The following is a 19043-nucleotide window of genomic DNA, read 5'->3' as shown; positions in this document are numbered from 1 at the left end:
TCGAGTCCCGCATCGGGCTCTCTGCTCAGCAGGGAGCCTGCTTCCTCCTCTCTCTCTCTCTCTCTGCCTGCCTCTCTGCCTACTTGTGATCTCTCTCTGTCAAATAAATAAATAAAATCTTTAAAAAAAATAATAAAAAAAAATAAATAAAATAAGGCACATATTTTAAAAAGAACATTTTTTATAGGGAAGTCTTACTTTCTTTTTTTTTTTAAATAATTTACAAAATTTATTTTTATTTTATTTTATTTATTTATTTTTAAAGATTTTATTTATTTATTTGACAGAGATCACAAGTAGGCAGAGAGGTGGGCAGAGAGAGAGGAGGAAGCGGGCTCCCGACTGAGCAGAGAGCCCAATGTGGAGCTTGATCCCAGGACCCTGAGATCATGACCTGAGCTGAAGGCAGAGGCTTTAACCCACTGAGCCACCCAGGTGCCCCAGGAAGTCTTATTTTCATATCAGAAATCAGTAGTCACTGCTTTCAAACTCTAATTCGATTATTTAGTCAACATATTTATTATTCCTACAAAGACTTATTAGTTGTGAATCCCTGGACAAAAATTGTAATCTCTTTGCACTCTAGTTTTCTCACCTATAAAATAAGGTAATAACTATTTTTAAACATGCATATTGAAACATGTGTCCCCACTAGGCACTTGCTTTGTGCCGAACTCTGAGATATGATAATATGACATTTAAGCTAAGACTTAAAAACAAAGCAGGAGTTAGTTAAATGAAGGTGGGAAGAATGATCTGGACAGGGAGAACAGTTTATGCAAAGGGCCTGAGGTGGGAAGGCACTTGGAGTGTTCAAGGGATTAAAAACATGGCCAGTATGTTTGCGGTATTGTGCGAGGGAAGAGGGATGGGAGACCATGGGAGGAATGGCGGGAGCCACTTCCTGCTGTGTCTTACCTCTCTGTTGCCTTGCCTGCTTTCCCCATCATACCCCACACCATGCACCATCAACACTGTAAACACAGGGAGTATGTTTTCCATGACTTCTCATACTTTATTCATTCATTTCTTATTGAGCCTTTAGTATGTGTCTCACACTGTTCTAGATACTTGGGGTACATTTCTGATCAAAATAGAAAATGATCCTTACCTTCTTGGGGTTTATATTCTGGCAGAAGGGCAGACGTAATATTATTTAATAAATTTCTATTATGTTAGAAGGTAATTGATCAGTTACTATGGAAAGAAGAAAAAGTTGAGTGGGATAAAGGATATTGCGGGTCTGGGGGCTTCCCGGAGAAGGGGTGGGGCATGTGACAAAATTAAACTGAGAGCACAAGGTAGTCTTGTTGAGAGATTTGAGCAGAAGTGGGAGGCAGAAAAAGGAGCAAGTATTGCCAATATCTAAGGAAAGATTATAACAAGCAGAGGGAAGAGCATGTGCAAAGGCCCACAGGTGGGAGTACAACTGGCATATTCCAGGAACAGTAAGGAGGCCAGTGTGGCTGGAGTAGAGTGAGGGGGAGAAATTGGGAGAGACACAAGAAGATGCGGTGATGGGAGCTAATGGCTGGTGTGGGCAGATCATGTAGGCTTTTAGGTCTTGGAGGGACTTTGGCTTTTACTCTGAATGGAGCCATGAGAGGGTTTTGAGCAAAGGAGTGACAGAATCTGACTTATGTTTTTACTACTACTATATTTATTTGACACAGAGAGAGAGAGATCACAAGTAGGCAGAGAGGCAGGCAGAGGGAGGGGGGAAGCAGGATCTCTACCAAGCAGAGAACCCAACGCAGGGCTCGATCCCAGGACCCTGAGACCACGACTCGAGCTGAAGGCAGAGGCTTAACCCACTGAGCCACCCAGGCGCCCCTGACTTATGTTTCAATAAGATTATGCAGATGCTCTGTGGGGAATAGATTCTCAGTGAGAGTGAGGGTGAGGGGCTAACATAGAAGGAGGGGTTTCAGGGGTGCCTGGGTGGCTCAGTGGGTTAAAGCCTCTGCCTTTGGCTCAGGTCATGATCCGCAGGGAGCCTGCTTCCTCCCCTCTCTCTCTGCCTGCCTCTCTGCCTACCTGTAATCTCTGTCTGTCAAATAAAATAAATAAAATCTTAAAAAAAAAAAGAAGGAGGGGTTTCAGTTTAAAGGGGAGAGATACTGGTAGCTGAGACCCAGGGGGCTTCGGTGAGGGCAAAAAGAAGCGATCAAAATTTGACTATGTCTCCGAAGTAGATCTAACAGGATTTCTTGATAGATTAGACATGAGGCACATGAGAAAGAGAGTGGTCAAAGATGATTCCAGCATTTCTGGCTGGAGGAACTGGAAAGATGGCATTGCCATGAGCTAGGATGGAGAAGGCCGGAAATGAAGGAGACTTTGGGGTGAAGATCAGATGTTCAGTCGTAGGTCTGAGTTTAAGGTGTTTAGTGAACATCCAAGTGGAGACACCAAGGAGGTTTTAGGGATAGATGAGTCTGGAATCGAGGAGAGGGGTCTTCAGCATCTAGACGGTATTTGAAATCATGAGTCTCTTGGTGACCATTGAGGGGCTAGTGCAATTGGAGAAGAGGTCCAGGGACTGAGCACTGGAGCATGGGGGTAAGAGAAAGAGATAGCCAGGGGAAAAGAAGATGGGAACAGTGAGATGGTTGGAAAACCAAGAGGAGTGAGTCCAGGAAGCCAAACAAAGAAAGGGAGCGGGCCGCTATGCTGAGGCACCCAAAGGCAGATGTAAGGGAAGCTAGAATGTGCACAGAGGCAGCAACATGGAGGGCACTGGGGACGTGGACAAGAGCATTTCAGGGTGTGTGTGTATCGGGGAAAGCTTGAACGGAGTCAATTTAAGACAGACATGAAGGTAATGTGTGAAAAGGACAGGATGAGAGAATGAGGAAATGAGAACTAGAGGTTCTATTGTTTTTTCTTTTTAAAGGTTGTATCAGTAACAGATGTGTGGACACTTATGGGAATGGTCTAATACCATGAAAATTTGATGAAGGCACTATGTCTTTGAGCAGACGAGATTTGGTGGGCTTTAGTGCCCGCAGGGAGGAATTGACTTGAGGTAGGGGTGTGGGTAGCGCATCTGTGTAAATGGGGGAGAAGGGAGGTATGCAGGGTAAGCACATGCAGGGGTGAGCTCCAGAGTAGTCTCGTGAGGGGAGTAGCACGAGGCTGGGGACGGGTTGGGGGATAGGGAAGGTTGGAGGCGAGAGAAGTCTTGAAGTGGTCACCGAGATCTAGAGCACTAGAGGGTAATTCTGTGGCAGCACGAAGGGCACACTTGAGTTTGGTGGTTGGTGTTTTCCATAGCCATGATCAGCTGCATGGGTGCAGCCATGGAATAACAGAGTTTTGGATTACACCAGAGCCATGGTTTTGTCAAGGGAAGAGAACTTAAAAGAGGGGCAGGAGAATGGGGGTGAGAGCACAGGAGCAAGGATCATGACAGAGCATGACATTGAAGCTGGATGACTGACATCATGAGAGCATCAGGGGGCTAAGGGACATCATAAAGACTGGGGGGGCAACAGGTCAGCAGTCCCAATGGGGCAAGGGGACAGCTGTAGTCAGTTACCGGCTAATACCTTGGGCTGGAGGTCAGGGGCTGAGGGGCAGGGGATTGAGACGCTGGTGGAAAGAGGAGTTGCAGGCATTGGTAGTGACCATGGGAGTGAATGGCTCTTCGCAGAGAGGAGCAGATCAAGGGACCAGAGGCCAGCATGGTGGCAGCATCCTCTGTGGGAATCCTGAGAGAACCAAGAACTAAAACAGGGATAGACAGATGGAGAGGGATACCGAGCCCAGGGGAAAGGCCTTAAGGGTGAGGGGACCCAGGGGTTGGAGATGTCTTCATTGAGGTGAAGTAAGGCATGTTAGCTATACGTGACAAAATTAAAAACTGGGGTCCTTTGTGTGCATGTTGGGGGGAGGTGGAGAATGGCCTGGAAATAACAATGAGGAGTAGGAGGACAACATGCCCAGACCCTGTGGTTCCTACCCTCCCTCACCCCCACCCCTAGGCTGAGGAAGCAAAAGGGGAAGCCACGGGGAGGCACGCGGGGAGATGTTGGAGGGGGGGGCGGATTTCTTAGGATGGGAAAGTCCAGAGAAGAGATGGAGAGAGAGGGAAGTTCCATTGATGATGGCCTGGAATTCCCGAGGGCAGACTTCCAGAAGGCTTTAAGGAACTGAAGGGGAATCGAAGGCTGGGAACTGTGGAGGGGCTGCCAGGGCCGCACCGGGGACTGGAGTGCCAGAGACAAGGGAGGCCTGAGTGTGGGGCGGGTGGTCAAGGCGGCAGAGCTTCATAACTGAGCCCAGCAGCTGCCAGTGAACAACAGCAGTGGCGCAAACTCCTGTGTTATTGGAACACTTACAGCACGCCAGACCCTGTCCCAAGCCAGGTGCAGGTGTCTCCTCGTGGAGTCCTTGCCATCACCCTAGGAGGCAGAACTGTTTTAGTCCCCTCATTTACAACTGAGCAAACAAGTAAGCAGTCAGCAGCCGTCCAGGGTGGTGCAGGGTCGCAAGCCCAGGTGATCTGACTCCAGAAGACCACATTTCAAATCTCAGATCTAGGGGTTTTCTAAACATCTGTTGGGTGGGTAAGTGAAGAACAGGGAATTCATCTGACAAAGCCCCACCCAGCCCTTTGCTGGGCCCTCAAGCCCAGGCTGGAATGCCCAAACTTCCCACGTTCAGCAGTAGGTCAGACCTTAACTTGCTGATGGCTTCCATCCTCTGCTCCTCTTGGAGGCAAGTTTTGTGAAGGGGAGCAAGGGAAACATGGGAAGACGAAGCTGTGGCCCAGAGAGGGTGAGTGAGTTCACCACAGACACACAGCCACGAGTCAGAGACCAACGGAGGCCCAGTGGGCACTAGGATTGGAGGTGGGGCCTGGCCTGAAGCAGCACCCTGAGTCCTTCCTGGAAACCCCCAATGTCCACCCTCCACAGGCTGTGAGCCACTTGCTTCTGAGGCTCCTAGAACTTACTCACAGCTTGAGTGTATGGGTCCCTCTGAACCCTTACCCTGCAGAGAGAAGCATGACAGGGCCTCTGCCAAGGTCTTTGCTGAAGGAGGGATCTGGGCAAGAAGCCTGGTGTATATATGCGGACTAGGCTTAGTAATAGGATTGGAGGGTGCCTGGGGGGCAACAGAGGGCTGACCTAGCTGGGCCAGGGGTGTAAGTAGGGGCTCAGGATCTGCCAGGACAGGGAGAAGAGGGTGGGGGAGAATTCCCAGGCTGAGAAAAGAGCTTGTGGGAAGGTCTTGAGTCTGTAGAAAAAGGATCATTCATGGAGAAGTTCTGTGCGGCTGGAGGTAATAGTGGGACGTGGGCTCCCAGATCCGAGATGAGAAGCTAAGGACCTGGACGGGCAGCCCCTGGGTTTGTTCCTAGGTCCTGCTCTGCCCTCAGAGGGAGATCAAGGCAGAGATGGGAACAGGGGCTGAGAATGCCTGCTCCCACCCGTGATCCCCACTAGATGGCGCCTGATCCCCACACTGTGGGGGGAGGCCAGGCCCTGGCTGAGGCTGGCGGAGCCATAGGGGTGGGCACCGGATGCTCTTGTGCTGGGGACCTGCTCTGCAGTTTCTGAGCCCAGAAGTTGGCTGGGGAGCGTGAGTGTGAGTCTGTGTGTGTGCCCTTCAGTCAGGACATCCCCCTGGGACATGGTTGTGAGGTGGCTTTGGCATACATTCTCTCTTTGTGCCTCCTCTCACCCCCAAGAGATCAGATTTTTATCCTTACTTTCCAGAGAGGAAGCCAAGACTGGAGAAGGCCAGGGACATGCCCGAGGTGAGGTGGCCACCAGGCCTCCCAGATCTGAATCTGGGCTTCTGCCCGTCCCCATGCTGCAGGACCGGCTTCCAGAGAATCTGCTCAGGTTCGTAGGTCCTCTGAGAAGAACAAGGCCCAATGGGGTGGTGGTAGCAGGACACAGATTCTGGGGCATTTACCCATTCAAGATGCTTGTGGAGTGCCTACTACGTGCCAGGCTCTGTGCCAGACATTGGGGGACCATAAGGCAATGGATATTGCAGACTCAAAGGCGGAATCTAGGAGTGAAACCAGCCTGATGATGCATGAATATACTGGCCCAGTGCTGTGAAGGAAACAGGCTGACTCAGACTCGAGAAGGCCACAGGGCTGGGCTCATTCTCTTGGAGGGGGGTGGGGACCAGACTCTCAGACCTGAAAGAAAAGGCAAACAGCCAGAGGGTATAGCTAGTGCAAGGGCTGCCCAAGCAGAGAAGAGCCTGAGGGACTGCCTGGAGGAGGGGGCAGGCAAAGACTGCAGAAAAGAACATCCAGAAGGCCAGGAGCCTGGTGGGCCATGGAGGGTGGATGCCCTGGAAAGGCAGTGAGGAGCCTGAAGCAGGGCGTGGCATGTTCTGATTTGTGTATTTCAAAGTTCACTCTGGTTTTGTTGGAGAATCAGGTGGAGGTGGTCATGCAGGTGAGAGATGGAAGCTCAAGCTGTGGGGATGGGAGGACCAAATCCAGATTTGAGAGATACTTTGGAAGTAGCATCTGTAGGATTTGGAGCAGTGGGTGGATAGTGGGGCCGTTTATCACCGTGGTGGAGCCTGGGAGAGGTCATGATCTGAGTGGAGGGTGGGAAGCTCAGGCCCTGTTATTTTTGGAGCTAGCCGTAGGACCTCCCAGCAGAAAGAAGAGGCAGGCAGCTGAGGCTCACTAGAAAGGTCAGCGTTGCTGCTTCTAGATTGTTTTAATGTCGAGGGATTGGGGGAGGTCACCCAGCCCACAGTCCAGGTGGCTCTGGCACGGAAGGTAGCTGTAGATGCGCAGGGGAGCCCGGCTGAGGTCAGTCACAGCTGCGGGAAAGGGGAGGCCTCTCTGAGGATGTCCGAGACCAGGACCGGGTGGCCCTGAGCCTTGTGGAGGAGCTGGATGCATGGACACTCTCTTTGTCCAGTTAGAGTCTCCTCGGTGGCACCGCCCACCCCCACCCCGCCATCTGGCAGGGCTCAGAGATGAGACCCTGGGGTGGGGGTGGGGGTGGGGAGGCCAGCCTCAGGGATGAGCTGTAATTTCAGCTGGGGGCAGGATTTCTCGATTTCAGGGCCACCTGGTTTGAGGTTCCTCTTTCTGTCACCTCCCCACACCTGGCTCTGCGGCCAGTCCCTCCTCCCCAGCGACAGCTCCTCAGCTTGCTTCCCACCTGGAAAGGCATTGAGTCAGGTGGCACAGCATGGGGGACGTGGGGAGGGGTAATTGGAGGGGTCTGCCAAGTTTAATTAGTGGTTGTGAGGCCTTGGAAACTGCATCTGAGGGCACCCCACCCCCACCCCCGGACTTTCATCTTCAAAACCTCCCCACCAGCCTGGATGAAAGGGCCAGGGAGGGGCCAGGTATTAATAGTAATTATTAGTTTCACTAATAAAGAGAAGAAACAGGATTATCACCAAGCCTAACTTGTTCTCTCCTCTTTGTCTACCTCTCTCTCCTTCCTCTGGCTCTCTGTCTCTGTTCTTTCCTCTTTTCCTCCCTCTCCCTCTTTCTCTTTCTCTTTTTTTCCAGGCCTTGGCAATTCTATGTGTCCTTGTTTCCAGGTCTCAGGATCCTGCCCCTCTGGGTCTCATTGGATCTTTGTGTTAGGATGTCTGGGGCACCAGGATATTTGGGGAGCATCCTTGTGCTTGTCTGGGTTGCAGAAGGAGGGTGGGAGAAGGGGTATGTGTGTGTGTGTGTGTGTGTGTGTATTAGGGTGTCTATGTCCATTCATTCACTGTTTTACAAATAGTTATTGAATACCTACTCTTGGGCCAGGCCAGGCACTGGATTGGGCCCCAGGTGCCAGGCACTGGATTGGGCCCCAGGGATTCAATGCTGAACAGGACAGACTTGGGTCCTGCCCATGGAGCCAACATCTGAGGGGGGAAGAGGGACAATAAACAGTGAACTGAGAAGTATGTGTGAGGTCACAGATTATGACACACACTGGGAAGGGATACACAGACGGACCAGGGAGGTGGCATTCGGGCTGAGACCTGATCGGTGAGAAGGACTCAGTCATGAGACAAGATCGGGAAAAGGGTCTACAGCAGGGAGAATGGGCTTTATAAAAGTCTTGAGGTGGGAAAGAGCTTGGAACGTTCTGGGCTGAGATAGGAGGGTAAAGTGGCCTTGTGTCAGGAGCAGGCAGCTGGAGTAGGGGGGTGAGCTGAGCTGGGGGGGTGGGCACGTGGGCTTGCCCTCTGTACACTCACACCCCCTGTGCATGCACACCAGGCCCCACCCCTGCTTGAAAGCTCCACTGTCACCGTCTTGAAATTCTTAATTTCTGAACAAGAGGTTCTGCATCTTCATTTTGCACTGGCCCCATCAATTGTGTAGCTATTCCTGGTTGGGGAGGTCGGCAAAATAAGTATGTGTCTGTGTGTAGAAAGATAAAGGCCACTTGGGTGGTGTTTGGTGAAGGAAACAAAGAAGAGAAGAGAGGGAGGAAGGCGGGGAGGAAGGGAGGAAGGAAGGAAGGAATCTGTGTGCACACACATGGGAGCTCATCTGTGAGGCTGTCCTAGGGCCACAGTGGCTGAGATCAGGGGTCCTGTTACATGTGGAGGGCTCACACGTAGGTGTGGCCCCAGCATGCTCCGATGTCCCGAGGCACCTGCTACATTTCCCAGAACCTGTCCTCCAAGGGGCTCCCAGGAGCTGAGTGTCCCAGGCCTGAAGCAGCACCATGTACAGGGAGTGAGGCCGGGCTCGGCCCCAGCCCCACTTTGGGAAACAGGATGTCTCCTCTACTTCCGGTGGAGGCAGCCCTGTCTCGCCTGCCAGCTTTGAGACTTTGGAGCCAGACAGACATGAGTTCAAGTGTGACTTCGACACTCTGTCTAGTGGTGGCCAATAACTGAACTTTGAGCAGGCAATGTGCTTCTCTGAGCCTCAGTTTCTTCATCTGTAAAATGAGGGTCACTACTTGAAAGTGTTGAGGAGATTATAAGAGAAGAGCTCTTGGCTGAGTCAGCTTGTTAAACACTGGCAATAGTAGTTATTATTACCATACAGCTTCTGGAGCCTTGGGTAAACATTTGCCTCTGCCTCTATATGTCTGCGTAATCATGGATGGGCACCTAATCCTCCTGGGCCTCAGTTTCCTCCTCTCTTAAATAGGAGTGATGACCATCTAACTCATCTTTAAGCACAGAGGTCAGGACGGAACCACGTGATCATCGTGAAGCTTCTCTGTATACCAATGTGTGCATGTGTGCATGTTGGCCCATTCCCGACCCATTTGGGGGCAGGTTTTGTACAAACCTGCTCACCTGGAGAGACACGCACCCCTGGGTTTTTGGCAGCATGTAAAACTCCGTCCCTGGACTCCCAGACCAGAGTTACTGAGTTCATGCTGGAAAGTCTGCCTGACAGTGAACCTCAAGTTCAAGGTCCATATTGGGCAAAGAAGAGGAAGGTCACAAAGCAGCAGCAGTGGTGGGGGAGGATGAGCTGAGGCAGGACAAAGGAGGTGGAGCCCAAACCCCATGGCCTTGCTTCCTGCCTCCCTCTGGGCAGCAAGCCCACTGGGAAGCTATGAGAATTTGTCTCTGACAAAGGGCCTGGGGAACAGTTTTGGGGTGAGCCAACCCCCACTTCATCTCCCACATACACTCCCAGCAGCCGATTTGCAGAGGCCTCCAAAACTCATGGGGTGCCCTGAGCAGCACCAGCACCAGCCAGGAAAGAGAGTCCCTCCTCCAGAGGAGTCCTGGTCAGGGGAACCTGGAAAAGAGAGTGAAAGAACCCTTGGCCATTCCTGAGTAAAGACTGTGAGCTCTGGGTCCATGCCTAGGGGTGGCCACCAACCAGCAAGTTGACCTTGGGACTATTTAGCTGCTCCGTGCCTCAGTTTCCCCATCTAGAACACATCACACCTTCTCAGTGCTGCTGGGAGAACTGAGTGCTCTAAGGTCCTCAGCCAAACCTGACGCACAGTGAGTACTTGAGCCACATTGGCTGTTATATTCCCTAAAATGTGAGGCCACCCAGGAAGTTGTGACCATCTGTCAGATATCCTGATAGACTAATTCAAAGCCCTCCTCTATATTCTGCTGTATTTTGGTAACCATCCTTCATTCATTTGTTTACTCAGTAAGTATTTATGGAGCTAGTTATGGCAGCAAACAGTAGCAGATGCCGGTGGGGGGGGGGTACCTGGGACTGATTGGTTCCTGGAGGGGCATTTGAGTGAGAACTAACATTTATTCAGCAGGAAACATGGGCACAGTTTCTGTGCACTCAGATTGCTGTGAGCCCGGAGATGGGTCTTCGCCAGCGGATAGCGGAGAGAGAATCACAGACTCAAGGTCACGCGGCAGCACTGGGATTCAAACCCCAGCTCATTGCACTCTAAAGTTTGTGCTTTTCCAAATCTAGATTCCAGGTCTACCTTCCTGCTGGCCCTCCCCTCAACACCTGGCCCTGCCCCCGCTTTGGCAAAGCCGCATCCCTAGGGGCCAAAGGCTGGGCTGTTTTCTGTCACCCTCTGCAGGAGGATCTTTGTCATTTCCTCCCTGGTTCTCCTGACCAGGCAGAACAACCTTGGGACTTTCCTCAGAGGGGAAACCCGGTCTGGAAGCAGCCCATGGAAAATGTGGCTGTGGGTGACTCCTACTGTTTGTCTCCACAGAGCGGCTGGGTGCCGGGGCGCGGGGTGGGGGGGGTGGGGGGGTGGGGGTGTGTGTGTGGGCGGAACAAGGTGGGAGGCTGCCTGGATGGGTGTTGAACCAATGATTCCCCAGTGGCCGAGACCCTGTCCCTCTCTGGCTCTGCTGCCTGAGACAGATCATGGCTTCACTTTGGGCCTCAGTTTCCCCACCTATAGAAAATGGAACAGTAGGGGCACCTGGGTGGCTCAGTTGGTTAAGTGTCTGCCTTTGGTTCAGGTCGTGATCCCAGGGTGCTGGGATCCAGCCCCGCGTAGGGTTCCCTGCTTAGTGGGGAATCTGCTTCTCCCTCTCCCTCTGCCTCTTGCCATGCCAGCTTTCCACCTGGACTTTCCCCACAAGTGGAGACAGGAAAGGGAATTTGGGAGTAAGAGGAACCCTGTGGCTAACCAGAAGACATCCTCCTGGCAGAGCACATCACTTGCGCTATGCCTAGATTAGGAAACCCTTTCTGCTCTCCTTCTTCAGTTTCCCCATCTGCACAATTTAAGGCATATATCACATGACCTCAGAGAGCCCTCTTGGGTCTCCTAACCCTAGATAGTAGGTTTCTGACTTCTGCCCTCCACGGGGCTCCCAGCTTCAGCCTCCAGCAAATGGAGACCAGTTCCACCCTCACTGGCCTCCATCTGGGATTTCAACCACACTTTTAGCTCCATCTGCTCCAGTAGTCCCCAGATGCTCTCCAGAGTGGACAGAAGCGAAGGGAGGGAGGCAGGGGCATGCCCCCTCCCGTAGAAGATTCAAAGGCAGGAGGTTCACTTCCAGGCTTGTGCGCATGGATGGAGAGGTGATGAGCCCGAGAGATGGCGGGTGAGGCAGCTCCGCACAGAGCGGCCAGCTCCCTGGGCACACGGGCACGTCCACTCCCCTCTTCCACGGGCTGGGCCAGATGGAGGGGCAGCCGAGGGGAGGGCTCCTTGGCTCCCACCTCCTGGGACTCTGCAGGGGCCTGCATTTCTTTCCACACATGTAGGGAGGAAGCCTTATCCACAAAACTTGGGGAAACATTTCAATCTGGTGGAATCACTATTGTAACATTATAGAACCATAGTATACTGCAGAATTCTAGAATCTTGGATGCATAGCATCCTGGAGTTTTAGAAAAATGCATAGATTTTGGGTCTCTAAACTGCTGTCTGATACTGTAACCACTAGTCATGTGCAGCTAGTGAGTGCTTGAAATATGACTAGTCCGAACTGAAATATTTTGTCAATGTAAACTAACTATGGATTTTGAAGATTTCATACAAAAAAAAGAATTTAAAATATCTCATTGATAGTTGCTTTATATTAGCTGCATGCCAAAATGTTAATAGTTTGGGTATATTGAGCTAAATAAGATATGTTGCTGAAATTAATTTCACTTGTTTCTTTGTATTTTTTTAAAATGCGGCTAGTAGAAAATTTAAAATTCAGTGAGTGGCTTGCATTATATGTCTAATAGAGCTGTTCTAGAACCTAAGAATCACATTAAAAAAATTTCAGAATCTGGGGTGCCTGGGAGGCTCAGTCAGTTAAGCATCCAACTCTTGATTTCAGCTTAGGTCACAATCTCAGGGTCGTGGGTTCAAGTCCCACACCCAGCTCTGTGGTCAACAAGGCGTCTGCTTGAGATTCTCCTGGTCTCCCTCTGCCCCTCCCTGCCCTTGCTCACATGTTCTATGAATGAATGAATGAATGAATGAATGAATGAATGAATAAGATCTTTTCTAAAATCTCAGAATCATGAAATTGTGACATTTCAGAACCTTAAAGTGATAGAATTTTAGAACCAGATTTCCAGATCTTTATATCATGGATTTTGACTCTTAGTACCTCTCAGAGCCTTGAAGAATCTGAGAAGAATCCTGGTTTTTCTCCCACCTAATATAGGGATGCTTCTATCCTACCCTGAGTGGTGCTGACATGCTTCTGCCTACCCCTTCCCTGGCAGAAAGTTCACTGGAGCTAAAGCTGCTGGGCTTCTTGAATGCTCAGTTTCTTCATGTTGGATGGAATCTACCTCCTGCCCTTTTCTCCATCCTTGAGATCGGTTCCCAGAGCATCTTCCAGGGCCTGCTGGTCAGGTCCCCATGAAAGGTTGGGATTCCGGGTCCTGTCCCTCCCCCTTCCCAGGCTGCTGCCCTCTAGGCTGTAGGGCTTACCCTGACAGCTGTTCCTAAAGGTGGGCTTCAAACACCCCCAGGCGGGGACCCTCAGCTCCAGATGACCCTCTCTGTTTCCCCACCCCTCAGCAGAACTGGTCCTGGGGCCCCAATAACAGAGGAGGGGGAGTCCTTCCAGCCTACCCCAATTTGTAGATTACCCTGTCTGTCCACCTGGATAACTGGCCTGTAGCTTATGGTCTCCATCTGCCCTATTTCCAGCTCCAGGTAGGTGGGAAACAGGTATGGGGACATGGGACGGCACAAGAATCAGGGGGTTGATTTAGAGTGCCCCAAATACGCTTGGAAATTGCTTTCAAACTTAAGGGACTCTTAGAGGAGGAAGGAAGAGCTTCGCCCCCCCCCCACCCCCCAATAGAATCAGGAATTCCAAGGCAGGACTAAGTGCCAGTGACTCAGATGCCCTCGTCAATATAGAAGAAGAAGAAGAGCAGAGGTCAGTCAGGGAAGGCTTCCTGGAGGAGGTGGGACTTAAAGGAAGAGGTGGGAGTTGGAGTTGTGAAGAGATAGAGGTGAGGGCATTCTGGGCAGAGGGATGCTGGGCAGACATGGCTTGTGCTCAGGCCTTGAGGGGCCCAGGCTGCCTGGAGCAGAGGGATCAGAGGTGGGAGGGCGATGCGTCCGAGGGCCAAGGGCAGCCTGTGAGTCAGTCTCTGGGGACATGTGTATACCACAGAGAGCAAAGCAACTCCGAAGAGCCATAGGCGAACGTTGCAGAAAGTCACAGAAACAACCTTAGCTGCACACGGCCTGGTGCGGCAGCTTCCTGATACCTCATTTACCCTATGAGGTCAATATAACTATCCCCGTTCTACAAATAAACAATGGGAGGCTAGTTAAATGACAGTGAGAGGAGGCTGACCTGCGATTCCAACACAGGACAGTCTGGCTCCGAAGCTCTTCAGCACCGGAAGGAGGGTGGTGGGTGGGGGTACCTGGGGCAGAGGGGCACAGGTCATGATTGTGAATGAGTGGGACTGTGTGCAGTGTGCGCAGTGTGCGCAGTGGGGGGATGTGGGGGAAGGTATCCCTGCATCTCCCTCACTCTTGCCTCTCTACCCCCGGCTGCCTTTCAGAACAGACCCAGCCCAGGCAGGTGGGTGTGAAGAGGGGCCTCGGAAGGATACACCTTCTACACTTGTTGGTGCAGACAGCCCCAGACAAGACCATGACCCTGACCTCCATGCCAGGCATCGAGCCAACTTCCAGCCCCCCACCCCCTCCATGCCGGCACGTTTGCAAGGGCCGGAGAATGGTAGCTACACTCGATCCAGGGAGACCTTGCCTTGCTGGTGCCCCTTCCTGTTTCTCCTGCACATAGAGTGGGACAATGGGGAAGGATGCAGGGCCGGGTCTTCCCCAGGAGGTCCTAGCTCTACTACGTCACTGCTCCTCCCTTGGCCTCAGTTTCTCTATTTCTGGAAGGAGGCATATCAGATTGGCTCAGGATCCTAAACTACAATGTCAAAGGGGCCCATAATGCAAATGAACAAAGTGGGCTGGGCGTGTGTATGGAGTGGTGGGGACCGAGGAAAATGAGACGGCAGCCTCCAAACCGGGTGGCCCAGCTGCAGGGTTGCAGGGAGCAGCTACTGGGACCCTGAGCCTCAGTTTCTTCAACTAAAGAGTGGCCATGGTAATGCTTAGCCCTACCCCCCGGGGGTGGTGAGAATAAATTAAGATAATTGTTGGGAATCTTGTGGAGAAATGCTCCCCCTCCCCACTTTTGATTAAAGCAATATTTTGATTTGAGTGATGTTAGAAGTATTTAGCTCCAGGGGATCAAGTGAAGAGAACTGAAGAATGAGGAGGCCAGATAGTGGAGGAGTGGATGAGAAATGGGGCCTCGGGGTAAGGGCAAGGCCAGGCAGAGCACCTCTGACCAGCAGCAGAGAAGTCTGGGAAAGAACAGTCCCTCCAGGCCCTTGGCACCTGCCATCTTGATGGTAGCTGAGCCTTGCACTCGGCTGGCAGGGCATGAACTCAGCGAGGGACCCTGCCCTGCCCTCAGGGGACTTTGAGCCTTTGCAGTGACATCATTTAGAGACCACAAGTCTTTGCGTGTTTTTCTTTCACCAGGTTGTAATTGGTGCATCACAACGAACACAGTGAAAAGGGAAATTAAGCGATTTACATTTGTTTGCAGAAGCCATTACCGCCTGGTGTGGGCATTGTGAAAGTGTTTGTTCACCCTACTGGGTTGTTCTATCTGTTCTACGAGCCAGACGAACCCTCCAGGGACTTGGAAGCCTGCGGGCAGGTGGTCTGCAGGTCCTGTGTAGCCACCGCTGGGCCTTTTTGCCCCCTGTGGACATCTCCTCCAGGTTAGCGAAATCTCCATTTTCTCGTCTACAAAATGGGGGTGAATAATCTCTACCATGTCTACCTCCCAGGACTACTGCGTGATCCCCAGGACTCGGTTTTCAGAATGTCTCCCAAACAAAGGAAAAGTACTTCGTTTGAAAGGGACTGTGCTAGGTGAGCCCTGGGCTAGTGTTTGCTCTAGAGACTGAGGGATGGTCTGGGGAAGGCGTGACACGTGTCTTTAAGTTCTGCTTGAAACAGGAAAGAAACCTGGCCCTGGAGGAGGGAGTGCTCTGGAAACCAGCTGCAAGTACTCTTCAAACAGCAGCAGCAGCACAGCACCAGCAGCTGCGATGAAAGAGGGTTTACAGCAGGGGAAGGATGGGAGTTTAACGCCTGGAAGTGAGGGGAGGCAGCACAGAACCTAGGCGGTCATGGACAATGTGGGGGCTCATGGCACCTGCGAGGTGGGGTGGTTAGGGACACTCAGTCTTTGGTTGGATGGCCCTGGATTGGAAATCTCTGCCACTCCTGTCCGGGTGACCTCAGGGGAAGGTGCTTCACCTTTCTGAGCTTCAGGCTGTCTGGGTTGCTGAGTAACAAACAGAAAGCGGGTGGCATGCACCAGAACGAGTAATTAATTGCTCCTATCCCCCCACCTCAGACAATCTTTGCTTGGTTTCCAGAACATTTTATGTCCATCGCCCATCTGAAGCATGGATAATCTGCCCATTTCACAGATTTTCTCCATTATTTGTTTAAGAGATTATCGGGATCTGCCAGGAAGAACTCAACTATGCGTGTGTGTGCGCGCGCGCGCACATGTGTGTGTATGTGTGTGTGTGTGTGTGAGAGAGAGAGAGAGAGAGAGAGAGAGAGGAGGGAGAGGGAGGAAACTGTTACACCATGTGGTCAATGCTGTAATTACGGTGACTGTATTCTCCAAACCACAAATCAGGTCACGTGGTCGGACAGAGGCTATTTTCTGCCTCCACTGAAGTCCAAACATGAAATCACATGTAGTTACACATTCATTGAATCACCTTTTATTTTTTTAAAGAAGCAAATGACATGGAATTTGGATTGTCCTTGACAAATCCCACTACAGTCCTAGAAAATCACTAAAGCCATCATGGGGGCCGGTAAAGAACCCGTGCAGGAACAGGAAGACTTCCTGGGGGAGCTGCTGCTTAAGAGGAGCCTTGAAGGCAGAGTAAGACCTCTCTGGACAGAGGAAGAGGAGGGGAGGCCTGAATGCCCTTAGGACAGGACCTACCTACCCTTCCCACTCTGAAGACAGCCCTGCTCCCAACTGGGATGTTGGTTACAATCAGCAACTGTGTCTGTTTTTAGTTACTTTTCACTTTTTGTTGTTTCAAAGAGCTCTGGTAGGGGGAGGGGAACAAAATTGTTACGGGCTCGTGTAACAACACATGACTATTGTATTGACATGTCCTCTCTGTAGTGGACTGTGCATTCCTCCTGGGCAGGAGCCACCTCTGTCTTGTTCATCTCTATATCCCTCTGCTTGTCCTCCCCCCTAAGAATGGGATGAGGAAGACTGCAGGAGAGGTACTAAAAAAATGTCAAATAGAGGCGCCTGCGTGGCTCAGTTGGTTAAGCGGTTAGGCATCTGACTCTTGATTTCTGCTCAGGTCTTGATCTCAAGGTGCTGACAGCAAGTCCTGCCTCTGGCTCCTGGAGTCTGCTTGAGATTCTCTCCCTCTCCCTTTGCTCCTTTTCTACACTCCTCCCTCCCCACTTCCCTCTACCCCTTAAAAAAAAAGTCAAATAAATAAATGAATAAAGTACCATTGATGAGCATTTTGTAGGTGGACAGTATGTATCTGGTGCTATATCTGCTGAATTTCATTTCCTCTGCTTTGTTCGCCAATGTGTGTGAGTTGCCTACGCTGTGCCTTGGGCTGAGCAGAGCCATGGGGCTCAGCGGTGTGAGACAAACAAGGACCCGCCCACACAGAGCTTATACTCTAGGGGGAGGGATGGGCAGGGGACAAGTAGCTAAGGGGATGAAGAGGGGATGTGGCATGTAGACCAGGTCCCGATTACAGGTGTAGGGAAAGCCCCAGAAGAAAGGAAATTTAGCCTGAAATCTAAAAGATCACAATTAACACTTAAACACTTGTATATGCCGGTCATCCTGGAACACAGACAATCCTGAGGGCTTGACATATTTAACTCATTTAATGCCCCCCCCCAACTACAATACTATTATTGTCCCTATTTTAGAGATAAGGAAGCTGAGCACAGAAACTTTGACAAACAGGCCCAAGGTCACACAGCTTGTAAGTGGAAAGGGCAGCATTCAAAGCCGGCAGTCGGGCTGAGTCCGCGCTCTTATCAAGGAATTAGTCAGGTCAAGGGGAAGATAGGGCGTACCATTCCGGATGAGAGGTGAGGCTGGACATCGGGGCAGGGAATTTATCCTAAGATTAATGGTAAGCCGTGCTTTAAGTGGGAAATGAGAATGAGGAGGTTGCATCAGAGGGAGCAAAGTGGGAGGGAGGGAGAGAGAATGATAAAGAGACCGTGAACATGGAAGATGGCGGAGACAAGATGGCAGCTTGGACTAGGGCGGCAATGGGGAAGAAGAAGAAATGGGGTTGCATTAGATTAAAAAAAAAAAAAGAATCTGGAGGCAGAACCAAGGGACTGACTCTCGGATGGGATGCGGGGACAAGGGGCTGGTGTCAGATTTCTGGACTGGAAATGTGAGCTGGGGCCACAGGAGAAGGGGGAGAAGCAGGTCTGGGTGGAAGAAATGAGTTTAGCCTCTGACTTGTGGAATCGGATAAAGGTAACCTTGGGACAACCAGAGAACATATCAAGTGGGCAGGGGAGAAGTTACCTGGGGCTGAGGAGAGGATCTGGGCAGGGGGAGTTGTCAGGGCAGAGAAAATCCTGGAAGCTCTGAGAGATGTGAGTGGATCCTGAGGGGATGGAGGAACCGGCATCTTGACAGTCTTCCTGGGTGTGGTTAGAAATGCAGGTCAGCTTCTCGTAGTCCATGGTCCCGTGGAGGTAAATTCTCTGGGTGGGGCCTGGGCCTTGCCTCCTCGCAGGCTTTCTGGGTGACGCTGAGCCAGAGGGCCTTGAGGCCATCTTGGTCAACAGCAACTCTGAAGACATGACAAGAGTAGGAAGACGTAGCTATCAGTGATGGGGAGTTACCCCAGCTCGCTGCTGCCTCCCAAATGCTTTATTCCACTGATGAGATGCCAGATCTCAGTCAGTCTGGGCAGCAGGATGAGGACTGCGACCTGACTCGCCTCCCTTCCCCTGGGCCTCCCACAGCCTGGGTATCACCTCCTTCACCTTCTTAAGAGCCTTCTTGGTCCACAAGGCTCTCAAGAGAATGTCGGATCTGTGGAGCTTTTCCCAAGAGGTCACCTATAATCTGCTCCTAACCCACCTCTCCAGTTTTCTTGCTCGTTCTGTCCTTCTTGCTACCTCTGCCCTCCTCCTCTTGCCCCCTACCTCCAACCCACACAACACTCAGCTTTCCCCCAGCACTTTCCATGGGGCCTTTGCACAGGCTGTTCCTTGTGCAGAGCATTAACTCTCCCCACCCTGATCCCACCCATTCCTCCCGACCCTGCTCCAACACTGCCTCTCCCCAAAGCTCCCTCTTTCTGCTCCCCTCTTACTGGTAAGGCATTGCACTTCTTGCCCTGGGCCTCTCCAGCAGGCACTCAGTGTAGCCAGCTCCTGGACACAGGGAGGGGCACGCTGATCACCTCCAAACATGTCTATATCCCTCTTGAGTGTAGACCCATGTCTCTTTCAAACCTGCTTCTCCCTTACTAGGACCTCAGTGCCTGGCACAGACAAGATGCTCACAGGACCTCATGTGGATGGAAATCTCTTCTAAATGGAAATCTCTTCTAA

Source organism: Mustela erminea, chromosome 3 (assembly GCF_009829155.1).
Source record: "Mustela erminea isolate mMusErm1 chromosome 3, mMusErm1.Pri, whole genome shotgun sequence".
Classification (NCBI taxonomy): Eukaryota; Metazoa; Chordata; class Mammalia; order Carnivora; family Mustelidae; genus Mustela; species Mustela erminea.
Note: the sequence above shows the minus strand (reverse complement) of the source record.